Source organism: Pempheris klunzingeri, chromosome 4, assembly GCF_042242105.1.
Source record: "Pempheris klunzingeri isolate RE-2024b chromosome 4, fPemKlu1.hap1, whole genome shotgun sequence".
NCBI lineage: Eukaryota > Metazoa > Chordata > Actinopteri > Acropomatiformes > Pempheridae > Pempheris > Pempheris klunzingeri.
This window is the reverse complement of record NC_092015.1, coordinates 6,828,906-6,845,241: the sequence shown is the minus strand read 5'-3', so window position 1 is coordinate 6,845,241 and position 16,336 is coordinate 6,828,906.

Sequence of the window (16,336 nt, the reverse complement as noted above, 5' to 3'; positions counted from 1 at the left end):
GATTTACAACATCCAACAATATCCAGAGCATTCAGCATTCCAGGTCAGCTTGCATCTACCAGTGTAGGTTTTTTTTGAGTACATCTGGGATACCTGCCAAGGATACATGTTCAGAACCTCCTGAATCTTCCTGCCCTGCCTCCTGAGGAGAGAGCATGCTGATTGCATCGACTATTAAGGATAAGAATAAGCTTGTTGTCTTATCACGTGACATAACATTGTAAATCTACTTTATGTGAATTTGTTTTGTAAGTTTTATTGCATTTATTCTGAAAAATTCCACAGCAAATATCACACAAAGAAGCACAAGTTGTAGCAATAGTCCTGCACAGTAGTATATCTGACCTCTGTTATTCTTTCTTTTCTTTGTCACATGGGATAAGATTCCTCTGGCATGCAGTAAGTGGAACAGCACCTGTAGGCGTCTTGCCTTTTAAATCACAGCAACAAGCGAGATGTGATAAAGCAGATGTGGACCTGAGTGACGTATGTTGATTAAGATCTGTTTTCACCCTCTGTCACTGTCAGCTCCGACCTGTGAGCCCCTCCAACCTGGTACCCTTTCCAAAGGCCTACACGCCAGTACTAACTCTGTCACTCATTAAGGTACAAGCTGCTTCACAGATGTGCCTGTGTTGGTTAATGGAACAACTACAGACCTTATCTGCACTGCATGAACAGCTAAATTACGACTTTTGCCAGACTTCTACTTTTTTATGAGGTACAGTACATTCTGACTGGTGTCTTGCAGTGTTCAAAGTGATATGTAAATCTGTTTGAAATTAGGAATCTGAGGCCTGAAACATTTACAAAGAACGTACTGCGGAGGAGATGTTTTAAAATATTACTGGGACTGGTGCAATAAGTGCAGTAAGCTACCATGTTACTATAGTAACCTAACAAGTAGTTTAGCAAGGAATAACGGATTGTAAGATGTTCATCAATGACTAGACCCTTTTTGTCGGTGTACTGTAGCATACTAGCAAAACAAATAACGAAAGAACCAACCTGATCTAGGTAAGCTGTTTGTTGCTCTGCTTTGTATTCTCAAAGTCTGAATTGCATGTGTGAAGGGCGGCTACTTGAATAAGAAAGTTGTTAGTTTATTGATGTCCGTTGGCAAGGACATAAATAATGTCACAAATAATGAAAAATAATTGATGCTATGATCCCTTTCACTGTGTATGATCTTGACCAATGCACTGAACACCAAACGGCTCCTGCTGAGTAGGCCAACACAAAGAATGGCAGCTCTATCGCCATTAGTCTGGGTGAAGAAGCATTGGGTTCATGGGCTGCTGCCATGACATAAAAATGTTTAACCATGTATGCACTTACGCTGAAGTAGATTACATTTTGACTCTAAAATGACTAATAATTTAAACTTGGACAGAAAGAAGACTTGTCAGCTTGTCTCTTCTGGTATCATTTTGTGACGTGCCATTCAGCAGTGTGTCCAAATTTCTGGACATGTATTTCCAAACAACTGTTCAATGTGACTGACATGGTGGGTTGGACAACGATGGTCAGTTTAAACAGAAAATGTCTTTAGGGTGTGTTTTGATGCTCTTTGGAGGCTTCAGGAGCTGTGTGGTTTTTTTCACTTTGAATTAAAAGTTTCTCACAAGGCAGAAGATGGAATTGCTGTCAAAAAGAGGTTGCTAACCCTTGGAAATGGCCAAAACCTTGGTTAGGAGAGATTGAGACTATTAGGTTTTTTCCAGTGGCTTTAAGGGGAAAATCATGATTCGCTTTCCTCTCTTTGAATACTAAAGAATACTCTTTGATGTTTTAAACCAGACTTGCAAATCAGGGCACCATTTTCTCATCAACACAATCCAGGAGAGGATCACCGAGGCCCATAAAAACTTATGGTAGTTCAACTCTAACTCTAAAATCCACAAAATGTATATTACACTGACATTGCATCAAGATTGATTTAAATGTACATCATTTTTCGATCTTGGACTTCTTTCAAAGCAAGAAGGGTTACATATGATTTAAAAATCCAATTTAACAGAAATAACTGTATTTTCAAACCCTTGTTCATGAGTTGCACCTAAATGTTGAAAGACGTCAACTGGAATTTCATTACAATTGCACATTGAATTTCAGATCTATATCTGCATTAGCTTTTGACCACAACCGAAATCCTTAAACCTGTTGCAATGGCTGGCTGTGTGAAGATTTGAATTTAACCCCATTTCATAGTAGACATAGACATTTAAATCGTGGTGGACTGAAGAAGAGTTGTGCAACATGTTTTGATTTTGATGCATTCCATATTAACATGAGTGATTAAGAGCTAAACAAAATAGAAGGCAGACAAAGAGCAGAAGCAGTGACAGAAAAGAGCAGAGTGTACTGCAATACAGTGTTCGTGTGATAGTGATATTTCTGCAGCCATTGCACTATTCCAACTGAACAATTAAGCTTCCTCTGCAAAGAATAAGAAAATAGCCTAATCAGCACATGGGAAATATAAGCAAAAATAATAAATAATGAAAATTATTATATCTATATAATATGAGCCAGAAAAAAATCTCCAATCTCAACACTGATCTCATAATGACCAGAAATAGCTGACTGTGCAGACTACAGTATTTTGCATGGTCAAAGTTCAGGCAGACCCTTCAACCAACATCCTGTACAGTAATTTAGCAGAGCTCAGCTGAGATCTTGAATCTCTGAATGTCGATAGCTTTTCAAGTCTTCCATCATCAAATCTTTATTCCTGTTTTAAATTTAATAAACATAACATTACATTATTTATCATTTTATTACATTATTTTGCCCACATATGCCTTTGATCTGTATCTTGCAGCATCTGGGTCTTGGGCGGAACAGTACCAACACAGTGGACTCCTTTCTACTCTTGCCAAATAGATATCATAATAATCAAACCTGACCCTGTAGGTAGCAGCCATCCCACATGTACTGTGCAACCTTAAATCTTACAAGTCACCTGCAAAACTGAGGTTGGTTGGCTGATAGTGGTTTGTAGATGTATTGTAAGGGTGGAAAAATGAGTCAAGTAGAGTGACAGACTAATTTTGTTCAGAAGCAGAAGAGAGGGGCATTCCACTTTCCACAGTGCACAGTATTTGGCAGTATGTGCTTAGCTACATTTTATATGCATAGATTTGTATTGATGTTTGCATGGATTGTCTGATGTAGATAAACCAACTACCTGTAACTACAACGTGGGAAAAGCGGTAGGTTTCAGAGCCATGAGCAGGCAAATTACACGGGCACAACTTTTTCCTTTGCAGTGTGTTGGTGTGGTCAAAGATGTTGCCGACCTTTCTCACCTTAGTCATATGTGGAAGGTTTCTAGCTGCTGACTTAATCATAGCAATCAATTTTCTTCGCAGTATTGGTGTGAACAACAGCGTTGTGTGTCATTCTTTTTTTTATTAGTTTTGTAGTTGTGATGCATAAATATTGGGACTCTTAGAATACCTGTCTCCATGACAAGTAGTGTGTGACACACTATATTAATTCATTTTCAGTCAAGAGTATTATATATGAGAAGCTAATTCCATTCTTGCCTCAATATGGTATTCTATTTTCAACACCTGTAATTCAATGTTTGCTTTCATTTGCATATTAGTGGTTGTCATTGTTAAGACTACAGATTGCGATAAGAAGAAGAATGCAGATCCTTCCCTGGGTTAATGGTTTGTTCTGATGTTGATCTGGTGGTAATGTCTCAGGGCTCCTTTAGAGGGATGGCGCTCCTCTCCCTCACTTACTACAGCTGAGTGAAAGCCAGAGCTGGGTGTTGACTCATCACCCTTCTCCAGTTACTGTTCCCCAGTTTGAGGTAATTACTGTACACAAAGCACTATGAATTCATGACTATATATAAATAATAGTCTTTCCTCATGTTACTGTTGTTTTATGTGAAAGCCAGATGCATGTTTTGTCTATATTTTGTTGAGAGTTTCTGGCTGACTCATATGATGTTTAAGCTAGGACTGTGTTACAGTAAGGTAGTTTATATGGCAGCAAAAGTAGATTAAATTGCTAAAAGCATATCACAATTTCACAATTTGTGAATTAGATGATTTAAATAATCCAAAGAAAGATACTAGTCATAGTACCTGTGGTCCTGGGACTGTGTTCACGCTTGTGGAATGTATGGAAAAATGTTTTGTTTGCATTGCTAAAATATAACTTAATACAGACGAGTGAAGGTGAGAGCTGCATGTTGACTCTTCATACTTCTCCCGTTACTATTCTCCTGTTTAAGGGCCCAATGTCTCTCTCATCGCTTATACATGACAACACATTGGTTGGCTGTGACGACATGGCTCTGTTGAGGTGGGGTTTGCAGGCCTGCTTTGCCTTGCTGGTAAGCAGGACCACAGCAGTGTTGTATGGCTTCCTTGTGCTGTGATGAAGTGTCATCACCCATGTCATCATGACTTGCTTGGTATGGTGCTGCTAAAGCGGACAGCCCCAGCTTGAAAATCCCTCTAGAACATTTCTTAAGACTTAAGACAGTTTTGCATCGGTTTTTGTATAGTCAACCATTTCCATCTACTATTTGCTGCATGTCTTACATCTCCATTATTTAACTTTTTTAACAAGTAAAAAGAGGCAAACAGAAAGGTTTTAGTGTCTTGCTCTATGTACACTATGGCAGCAAAAAGTGTTAAGTGAACATTAATCAGCGGTTGAAAAAAATGGATGCTGTGAGCTATAATGATAACTGCTACCATAATACACCAGAATAGACACACACAAATTACAATGTTTAGCATTATCCATATGTACAGGTAATATGTGTCAGATTAAACTTCAGTACTCATGTGGTTAACTTTTCTGGTAACACTAAAGTCTGTATTTATGTAGCAGACTCAAAGGAACGAGCAGGCAATGTCTGAGGATATCAATGACATTCTTGTCTGAGTTAAAAGTTTCAAACTTAATAATTTCCTACGAGCAGTAAAAAGTTTTGCAATTATGAGCCCTAAGTTTTATGATATGCTGAGTGTGTAACTCCAAGATCTAAGGAGACCCTGGGTAGTGAATAGCTTATAATGATGAGAGAAAATCTCCATAACATCAATATTTTTTAAGTGAATAGCAGTGTAAAACACATAATCTTCCACACACTGTAGACACTATCTATTTAGATTGGGAATCAAAGTGAAAGCAGATGCGACTGTAGGCTAAAATACTTTCCACTTGAAGCAGACTGCTCTTGTTCAGAGCTCTCTCAGTAACTGGGCTCGTTCCAGACGCCCGGCTGGAGAAGTGCAGTTCAAACTACTTGGCTCCCACCACTCTCACCACACTGTCGTTCTGTAGAGCGCTGATTTACGACAGAAGTCCTCCTGCTGGACTGGACAAACCCAGGGCAGAGATGAAGAATAGCACCCAAGAATCCAGACACAACAGTCTATTTTTGTGGTATTTAAGTATTGTTGCCATGTTGAACACATACACATCTGCTACAACTGAAACAGAAAGAAAAAAATTTATCAAGAAGGACGTTCACACTGAGAGACAAATTACATGACCTATAGTGAACGCTGTTCCGTTTTATGTAAGATTTCAATTTCTGCAAATGTTTATCCAAATGTATTACATATTACATATAGTATTGCATATGTATGGCTTTTCTTTACTGTGGTTTTTCTGGCTAATTAGACCTCTGCATAAGTCAGGCAGAGCTATTTATTGAATTGAAAACATAAAAGTTTTACTTATTCATCTAACGTAAAAAATTAAGTTTGATTACCCTTGGTCAGCTCCTGTTCAGAATTAAGTAACAAGGATAACAAAGTTGTCCAAAGTAGGGAGATGTCAGTCAAGCACAGTCTGCCCACACACTCATAGGCAATAATTGAGGTCTAATCAGACAAAATAAATCAAATTACCTGTTACGGCGTACCAAGAGTGTATAGGGGCTTTCACAGTGTAATCCGTTCTATGTCTTCCAGACATTGCATTAAAGCTACAGTCCATGTATTAAGATAGAATTAACAGCATTGCTTTCACTTGACCTATTGAGTTTCTGCAGGCGTGTGGCTGGAAGAGTTTAATACAACACTCTACTATTATGAGAATACTCAAAAAAAGGAAAAAAAAGTTTTCATTGCAAAAAGTACCATGTTCATACTACAGCTGTGCATTTGTTTTTTCTTAACATTCATTAATTTGCTGTCATTGGAATGATGTGTCTCTTTTCAGCAGATTTTTCATATCAAAGCAATAGGTTATGTTTACCAGTCTATAAAATCCACAACACTCCACCACAGTATACTTTGATCTTTAAAGTAAGCAAAGCAGCTCACAGACAAATGGAGTGCACCAAGTATGTGGTGTGTGTGATTGTAAATGGAAACTGGAGAGGCTCTTTCACGCCTGCCTGTGACACCCACATGTAAACACTTATAAGTAAAAAAGATCATAGTTTCTGTCCCATCCACAAAGTGATTGTGTAGAGAGAAGTGCAGTCTAGATTGGGTAAATTATTGAGATGCTGTTTATAGCTTAAAATAATTGATAACTTAGACAGAAAAGGCTTTAAAATGCTTTCAGATTTGCTTTTGATGTATTTGAGCTTTTCTGTTCAGTGGCTAACTTTGTGTTTTCTGCTAGGTCATCATGTCAATAGACTTCATTTAAAATAATTATACATACAACATTCTACTGTATGTTGTATACCATATGCTGTATCATTACCAATCTTTCGCCTTCACTGTCTGATTTATATCGTTTTAGTGATGTTTAATTATTCAGCTACTTATTTTATAAGACTTGTGGCTTCCAAAGCCATTTGCGAGACCACTGACAAATAACCAGCAGCATGCTGGTCATAAAAACTTTCCATGTTCCCATATGGTGACAAAATTAACACTGAGCTTTTTACACAACTCAGCACAAAGTCAGGAATCAGACAAAATGCTGCGGAAGATTGAAACTAGTTTTTATTTAATTCAAGATAATTCAAGTTAAATAAGCAATTATCATAAGCAATTCACCAAGTGGCCATCTTCTGCTCATGTTCTACAGAAAATAACCGATCACCTGAATCTAAGCTCTTCTGATGCTGTAGACCAGGGGTCCCCAAACTTTTTCCTGTGAGGGCCACATAACTTTTCCCTTCTCTGATGGGGGGCCTGCGGGCCGTAGTTTTGAGGACCACTGCTGTAGACCTTTTTCACAGTAGATATTTTGACTTGGTATGGCAGGCAAAGCATAGGTGAAACACATTTTGTTAAAAACGGCTCAGTTCCATCAAGTGGTCATTGGTCAGCTCACACAACACCAGGAACCTGGAACTGTCTCACCTAAATGGAATGCATTTAATGTTATCAGTTACACATGAAGTTTTTTTCTGCTATGGCATCCCAAAATGTCTGTTGTGAAAAAGGTTTATGCAGGTTTGTCAATTGTGACAGAAACAAGGAACTAGAAACCAAAAAAGTCAAAAGAACATGTAAAAAAAAAAGTCATCAAGCATGTGACAAAGTTGCAGCAAAGGAGACATTGATATGAAATACTCAGCAAGCTCTTATTCTAGAGAGATTCTCACAGTATCAATGTGTGGTTGTGAGAGTGGTAGTAGGTTACAGTGTGGAGCCTTTATTTCCATTGTTGTAAACTTGATGGTTTGAGTGGAGAAGAGTTGGCTGAGAGAGCTCATATTGCAGTGGTTTTCAGTGGAGGTCCTCGGGGTCTAGAGTACTGCCTTTTTGAATAATAAAAGGTTGTTAATTGCAGTTACTTGCATTCATGTATCCCAGGTGTAGCTCTGGCTTGTTCTTGATTAAAAGGAAAATGAACAAAGGTCTTGTTTCCCAGGACCAGGAGGATAAAGACTCCACTGCCAAAGTATTGTGTCTGTTTCTCTGTTCAGTAAGGTTACAGGAGTCATTTTGCAGTTTTATGTGAAAGTTTAAATATGGAAAGTTGAATGGATTTTTTTTTCAGCTAAAATATTTGATCTGCATTTTTGGTGTCTACTGAATAAAAATGATAATGACAATGAGGGATATTTAAGAGCTTTAGCTAGAGAAAGCACACGAGTCACTAACTCCTCTGTGACTGTGCACGTTTGTGCTAACATCCCCATTCAATGTTAGCAATCTCACCACTCTTCATTGAGCAGTGAGGATAGTGAGCCTTAGAGAAAAAAAAACACTTGGCAGCTAAGCACTGCCATATGTTCTCGATTCATTGTGTGTGCCACAATAAATCCTCAAAGCAGTAGAGAGTGTGTGCATTTGATATAAACATCATCGGGGATCATCATAAATTATAGTTGCCCCTTTGGCTGCAACTTTATTATTGTACCCCACCTTTTTCCCACAGCCAAGTATCATATGCAAATGTAAGAAGTGTGCAGTGACTGATGAGGTTAAGCATGTCAGTCCACTGTTCAAACCTCATGGCTGGCAGCTACGCTCATGTCTGTTGGGACCATGCTGGAATCCCTGCGGCTCAAAGAAAACACACTGCCATACATTACTGTTCTCAATGCCATCAACATAGAGCAGAAACACTATTATTAAAAGCCAGACCCTAAAAGGCAATGGGTCTAAACAAAGATCCAGAAATCTTTTTATCAGTCTACACGCCAGGTTTAAATCCAAATTGCCTGGAAGTCCGTTGCAGGATGTCAGGAGGTTAATAAGTATCAGGGATTAGATATTTCTTAATGCTTTTAATCAGCTGGTCAAGGGGAAATGTTCAGCCTTAAATAATTGTGTTAGCCAGTGGAGCCAGACGTGAACTTTTTAAATAAACTTATTAAAGTTACTAAGCCAATTGTCTGGCACCATCTATATTTGTTTTCATTATCTACATGTCCCAGTCTGTTTAGAGGGTCCTCAGGCACAAATGGATGAATCTGTCAACAACAAAGGTTCATCATTTATTAAGCTGGGAAAATGCAATACTGTATGATTTAAAGGCTATACTATAATCCTATATCCTAATACTATAATGATTTTCAAGATTGTGGAAGATTTGCACTGGTCTGTGAAATAGCAGTGAGAGCTGTCACGATAATATCAAACATGTCTGATTTTTACAACTGGAAACCAGGCAGATCTGAACGTGACAAGGTTTTAGCTGGATAACAAATGAAATCCGATTGCAGCGTGCTTCTCTGTAACTGCAATCTAAAAAAAGTATCGTAGACGAATGACGCAAATTCTAGAGTTCAAGGTGTTCTCACATTTGATACACATAATTTGATATACATAGTTCGCAGCCCATGTGGCCAGGGCTGTGATGGGATTCCCATAGTCTTTATAGCTTGCATGATTCCAGAGATTTAAGCTGACATTTCTTTTTGTTATCAGTACTGCATAAAGCTGAATGCGTGAGGTATTGGCACAGTAATTCTAATATTTTCCAAAGTAAAACATGAATAGTTTAATAAATGATATAATATACGTTTAATAAAAGGAGAGATGAAAATGACTCATGACTCCTTATGGTCTTCTTACTTATGCCTGTCAGCACATGTTTTCATAGTCCCAGATTTATGCCCCTTAGATCCGTTAGATGGATAGTGCTGGAAGGTAGAGATATCTGTTAAAGTAGGCGTTGAGTGCTGAGTTCCTCAGTTACAACAGTTGGACTTACATGTTGGTTTATCAGACCAAATCTGTCTAGAAAGTATGTTTATGTGCCACTATGAGGCCACTTTTCCCCTGGACACTTTATAATCTTACTCCCTCAGCACCTGTATACTCAACAGGAGATGCAGGTTGGCAGATCATTACGTGGGGAAACATCTAAGATTTCAGTACACTCAGTGTTTTTCCCTGAAACTGCCTGCAGCTATGCTTATAGCAGAGGTGTACTTACCAGTGTTTCACCCCATGTTTCCCTAAGAAGAAAGGAGCTGGAATCTTTTTGCATTCAGTCAATCAATCTGACTCGCCAATGGTTTTGCCCAACACTGAGCCAGATTCCCATAGAGATATCAAACTAAAGACAACAATTCCAAGTCAAGGTTAGATCAACACACCCAAGCTAAAAAATGGGGCAGTTCAACAACTTCTTTTAGGACCTTATGCAATGTTGGGAGGTTAAACGTGTAATGAAAAAAATGCAAAAATTTGGTCCATTATGTAGTCTGACCAAAGTTTTGTTGGAAAAATGACCAAAACATGACCTTCAGCAGAGGTTTGGGTCTTGGCAATAACAAACAAACAAATAAATTTGATTTTCTTGAACGGTCACACAGATGATTTGTCATGGGGTATATCAATCCTTCTTGAATCATAATCCAATTTTGACAAAGTGAAGTACTCTTTCATGTTTTTAATCAAATTTGATTTCTCCAGTAACTGTGGAATTGATTGATTTTATCCACTTCATCCTGCTTCAAAAAGAATTTTCTTTATAAGAAGGCCACATGTTGCTCAGTAAAGGTTGCACTGTCTGTCAGTTGCAGAAATACAATGGAATAGTTAATTTAAGGGATGAAGCCCAACGAGGTATCTATTATCAGGATCCAACACACTTCATACATTTCATTGGTAACACCTGAGGGGTTGACTAACACCTACAATAATCGTTACCATCCCATAAGGTTGTTATGCAATGGAAACATTGGTGAACTATTCTAGTCAATAGGACAAGGCTTAGATACAACTGAGAAACTGGAGACATTCCTAGTCTGCTCAGCTATGAACCAGAAAGCTAACGTTATGCCAACAAGAATCTAAGTCAGTAGCATTGCATATGGTTGACAAAGTAAACATAATTTAACATTATGTTTAACAACAAGATTAGCAAGCTATCCATACATATCATTGTGCCCATAGACTACAGTTGCTGTTTAAAGTAAGTTAGCTTGTTAAGTGTTTCAATAAACAGAGGCTTTGACTGTGTCCATGCCGCTATGATTACCCATTTTAGATACTATGTAGCAGGCGCACTCATTTAAAATGATGAACAGGCCTTTGGCACTGGAACTACTTAGTATGTAGTGTCCATTATCAGGACTATTGCCTGTGTGGAGTGAATTAATTCCTGATAATTGACACCTTGTTAGGCCTTAACCCTTATATGAGAACATACTCAATAGACCACAGACCTCAAGTACCTCAAGTTTAGCCTGAAAGTTTTGCCTGATAAAATGTCATGGAGACACTTAAATCAATACTAACATCAATAAGTTTCCTCTTTGTGTTCAGAGCATGACTGTGCATTGCAAATATTGTGTTTAGGAGTTAAGGGGCAGGAGGTACAGTCTTTATAAAATTCAAGGTTTGGCATGATAGTATTGCATGGGGAGTATGTCAGCAATACTACATGCACTTCATGTTTCTTTTAGACTTTAGATTTGCTGATGTACCAATGACAATGTTACATTGAGACTCATGGATAACTAGGATTCTAGGTTTTGATAGTCTAAACCAATACTGTACATTAAGATATTAAGCTAGGTACTGTGCAGCTGTACAGCAGATTGAAATAGGAAAAGAGGCTTTTGTTTTGACAGAATCGGTTGAGGCCACACTGGTTTTCCTAAGTCTCTACAAGAAATTTCCCATCACAGAATCAGTGATGGGAAACACTTCGTCATCAGTGCAGCAGCACACTGCTGTGAGTCATTATACTCTACAACCACAAAGCTCTCCATTTTCATTCATGCCATAATGTGTTGGCCCATCAGACTGACAGACTGCAGCATCTCTTGCCCAAGTTGGTGTAATTACAACTGTTGTCATTATAAACTCAGATTAGTTGTCAGCCTTGATAGCCTACATGAAAGTTTTAAAAGCAGTTACATCATCATCATTTTAATTTATTACAGTATTTTTCAGATCCCATGTCACTTTGTATTCTCCTCTTCATAGAACAAAGTAAATAAACTCGGCATAAACAAACAGCCTCATCAATAATCAAAGAGGATAACATATTCCAGTTGGGAAATTATGCAAAATTTATGTTAATTGTGTTGCTGTCAAATGAAATAATGGATGGATATTTTTTACAGGGCATTCACCGTGCACCTAGTAATTTGTTGTTACACAACATCATCATTGTTTTGCTGATACAAAGAAATGGATCACAAATTTCAATGTTATTTCAAACCACTGACTCAAAATGCTCAAAATTCTGAGCTGATGTAATCCCATATTGTAAATATATTGTTCTACAAACAAACCAAAACAGTGAAGAATATATTCACATTTGCCAAACAATAAATGGCTCATACATAATTTATTGAATTCCTAGCTCATCAGCTGTCTCCTCCACAAACCACTGTGCACAATAACTGCTCAAATCACCAAGGCAGAGTGGAATTAAGCCACGGGCTGCATTGCAGTAAATGCTTCTGCAGCAGGCCTACCAAACAATGCCTGATGAAAATGAATTAACAATGAAGGACGAATTTAAATGCAGTAATTTAATCATGGTGAATGTAAGACAAAAGTTAAAAAGGGGCGAAACAAATCAAAACAAAGTAAAGCCTGAAACACAAGCAGATGGCCTAGTAATGGGAAGCAGGTTGGGCCTGTTGCTAAGTGACAAGGGCTAAGATGAGGGTCCATAGTTTTGGCCGCGGTTTTGCAGGAAAAACACTTCTCCTCCCTAGTCTGAGCCACCCTCTTTCCCCATAGTGCTGTGGTTCTGATGCTGGCGGGGCAGGACAGGAGGCAGGCCTGGCCAAATGAGAAACAGACCCCCTTCACCCCAGTATTGCCTATTTCTCCCTGTGGCTTTTTTGTTTTCAAAGAAAAAAAGAACGCTCTCCAAAAATAGATTTGGGGCTCGCGTGCCAATGGGTTTTGAAACCTTTTTTTCCACTCCCTCTAGTCACGCAAGTAGCCTGGCAAGACCTTGAAGAGAGAGCAGGGGAAAAAAACAGAACTCTTAAGAGACAAGACGATCAGAGGGGAAAAAAGACTCTCTGGAGTGTTTGGAGAAAGGATTGTGGTAAGCTCAGAATGGAGCATCCCTGGAGCCTGGCCCTCTGCTTAGGGAACAAGGAGCAGAGACTTCCGTGCAAGCTGCAGGTATGAGGGGCTTATGGGTAATCCAAGCATGAGCAGAGAGACCTCTCTCTGGTCTGGCCTCATTTTAACTGGACGGTAGCCTGGGCTTCTCCAGAGAAGAGTCTGATCCTTACCAAAGGGCCTGCAGACAAGGCAGCTCACACCCCAATGCAAAGATTCCCATTCCTTACATTCATAAGCCCATATCCTTCACTGTGATTCACTTTACAATTGACTGATCTCTGCAGATGGTTTTCATCTGTCACATCATATAGTATGTCATCAAGATGAGATCACTGCATAGATTATAAAAAAGAGAGACATTATCTAGCCCTAGTTGACTACCTTTGAAAGTCTGCCTATTTTGGTATAGCTTCATTATAGAAAGTGCTTTTGAACATAAGACAGTGAGAAGGACCCCTGGCACAAGCCCTTCTACAGAAGGCATGTTAAAACCATTATATCCTCCAGTCGTTATAGTCATTATGCCTTCAGGGCTACATAAGCTCCTGACTGCTAAAGAGCAAAAAAGTTCTCTGGAACATCTGAGTAAGGGTTAATTTTTTGGCTACCTTTAATGTCAGGTACGCATGCTGCATGAAACTCTTGGTCTCCTGACAACATGTGATACTGTGGTACCTACTCCCTGCCCCAGTGCCTTTTTAAATGAGCAGCTCCACAGAAGGGTTGCTCTACAGTTTGTCTCACCAATGCACACGTGTGTCGAGTGTAAATTCCCCTCCATGTTATCTGTACTTTTTTCAATTGTAAATGACGTCAGTCAAACAATTCCACTACTTACAGTACAGTAGAATGTGAATGTATGATCTAGGTACTTTGCCTAGCATTGAGATTTTGGGGTTTTAGAATTCGCTTTTAACTTCTTTGTTAGGGAATTCAATTCCCCACTCATCAACATATAAACAAATAAATATCAAATGTCTTCAAGACCTTTCCCTACCATTTTTTGCATTGCTTTCACTTCATATGTTCAACTATGCAAGAACTTGGGGCAAAGCTGCAAGAGAGCGACCTGTTTTGCAAGAACAAAAGATGACAAAAGGACTTCTTTTGCAAACTAAAAACCTTAGAACAAAGCAGTGCTATATTACATACGTTGCATCATTCAGTCAAAACATACACGTTAGATCCTCTTCATTAGCAGGCAGTTCTAAATTGGCCAAACCAAATTTGACAACAGAGCTTTTTCTATGCAGCATATGTGAAAGACAACCTTAATATATTAATATAGTGTTGACCATTGGTCAAGTCTTATCTGTTGCACTTTTGATAACCAATTAGTGCCTCATTCAGTACCAAAGCCTGGTAAGATATTTTTCTTATTTAACAAAAATATATTTTTTCACTAGCTCAAGAGTCATATTTTTGGTAAAACTACACCACGATATCCATTTTCAGGTGGTCTATTAGATGGAATCAACTTAAAATCTGACAGTATGTCTTGACATACAACGTGCTTACTTGGTTATATGATTGTTTGTTTGCAATTCATCATGAAGTGTAATTTTGCACAGCCAGACCCCGATGCTGTCAAGCTCACAAATGTCTGGAGATGCTCGACTTGACCAGACAGTGTCCCAATTCCATATACTCCAAACTAATTGTATACAAATACTTGCACCAGCACCGACGGCAAACGATCAGACTGTAGCCTAAAATGTCACTGTTAATTAACATTCAAAGAGAGAAAACAAAACTTTTTTCTGGGGTGATATGCAAGATGTCATGACATTTACAAAGAAAAACACTAAAATTATCTCAAGTCATTCATAGACTCCTTTTGTTTCAGAGACACATCTTTGAAATTTGCATGAGGGAAATAAGGCAATACTGTCAGATGTTTATCAGTGTGGTACCATCAGAAAATATTGCCATGTAATTATGCAGCTTATACAGCTTTTGCTTACACAACTGAAACAAACAACATCTGAATCTTAAAACAACACAAATGCTTTGCAGATATGGCTGTCAATAAAGAGCATGATGCTTTCAGAGCAATAAGGACTAATTCTGTAATGGTGATGCAAGAAAAACAGAATATTGCATCTATTCAAAAGGGAGCTATACTGGTAACAAAGGGAAATCATTCAACAATGCATAAAATTTGTTGATTAGCATATGCTTTGATCAAAGTGTGGAACTGATCAATATGAATAACAACACTTTTGTTCTCCAGCAGGTTCAAAGACTCAATGCTTTCTCTGTGAAAAAGCAGCTTTAAGCATGAACAGTGTGAACACAGGTGGATTAATGACCACACTGAACTAGAATACAAATGAGTTTGCTTTCAAAGTTTTAAAGAGAAGTTGGGTATTTTTCAGTCTAGGAATTATTTTCATATTCTTGTCTGTTATACCTATTTCTACTATTATTGTAAAGACTTGAGAAACATAAATGGCAAGGACAATGTTAACTGGATCGAGGGGCAACAGCTTCTTAAATGTAGCAGAAGATTATAACAATCTGAATTTAGCAGAAATTATTTAACACTCTTTCATTTGAGTCCAACCAAAAGGAAAAATAGAAGGTTAGGCTTGCCAGACTCCATGCATCCAAAATCTCAATCTCAATATTATCATGACCAGTGGTCATACTGGGCAAAAATATGAGAATAATATCAAGGGTAAAAAATACAAGAATTTAAGTTTTATGTAAATGAACTAAATGTCGGACTTGGACCAAAACAACCGCACCTTGAAGGATTTTCATTATCATATAAGTATGACAGCAGTGACAGCTCTATAAGACACGAAGCAGTACGTCAGTGAAGGGAAAGAGCAGCCTGGCACTGAAGATTGCATGTTAACAGAGCAGCCTCCTGTGTATCCACTTTGTGTTGACGGGAAAATGATAGATTTCATTTGGTTTACTCATAGCCTTTAATTTAAGCTTTGAGTAATGACTTGGCTTATGCCCTCTCACTCATATGATCTGAGTTCTGTTGTGTATATATTGGCCTCTGATCGTAGGTGCTCGATTTAGGTCAAAGCATTCATCTCATAACCTGTGTCTGCTACGACAGTCAAGCTGAGTGTATCATCAACGAGCTGTCCAATTCAGCCAGCTCCGCCCATATTTCCAGTCCAGGGATGAAAAACACACACATGAATTCACCTCTTTGTGCGTTTGTGTGTGTGTGTGAGTGTGTAATTGCTCAGAATACCACAGGGTTTGGGTTTCAGCTCCATAACCAGTCGGAGGCAGGCCTTGGAGCAGACTAACAGCACTGGTCCAGTTTCAGCTCTGTTTCATCAGGCAGCAGGAGTGTTGTCCAGCCTCGGGCAATATTAGAGTGATGCAATGAGTTCTCATGACAGGTGGAGCTGGATAAA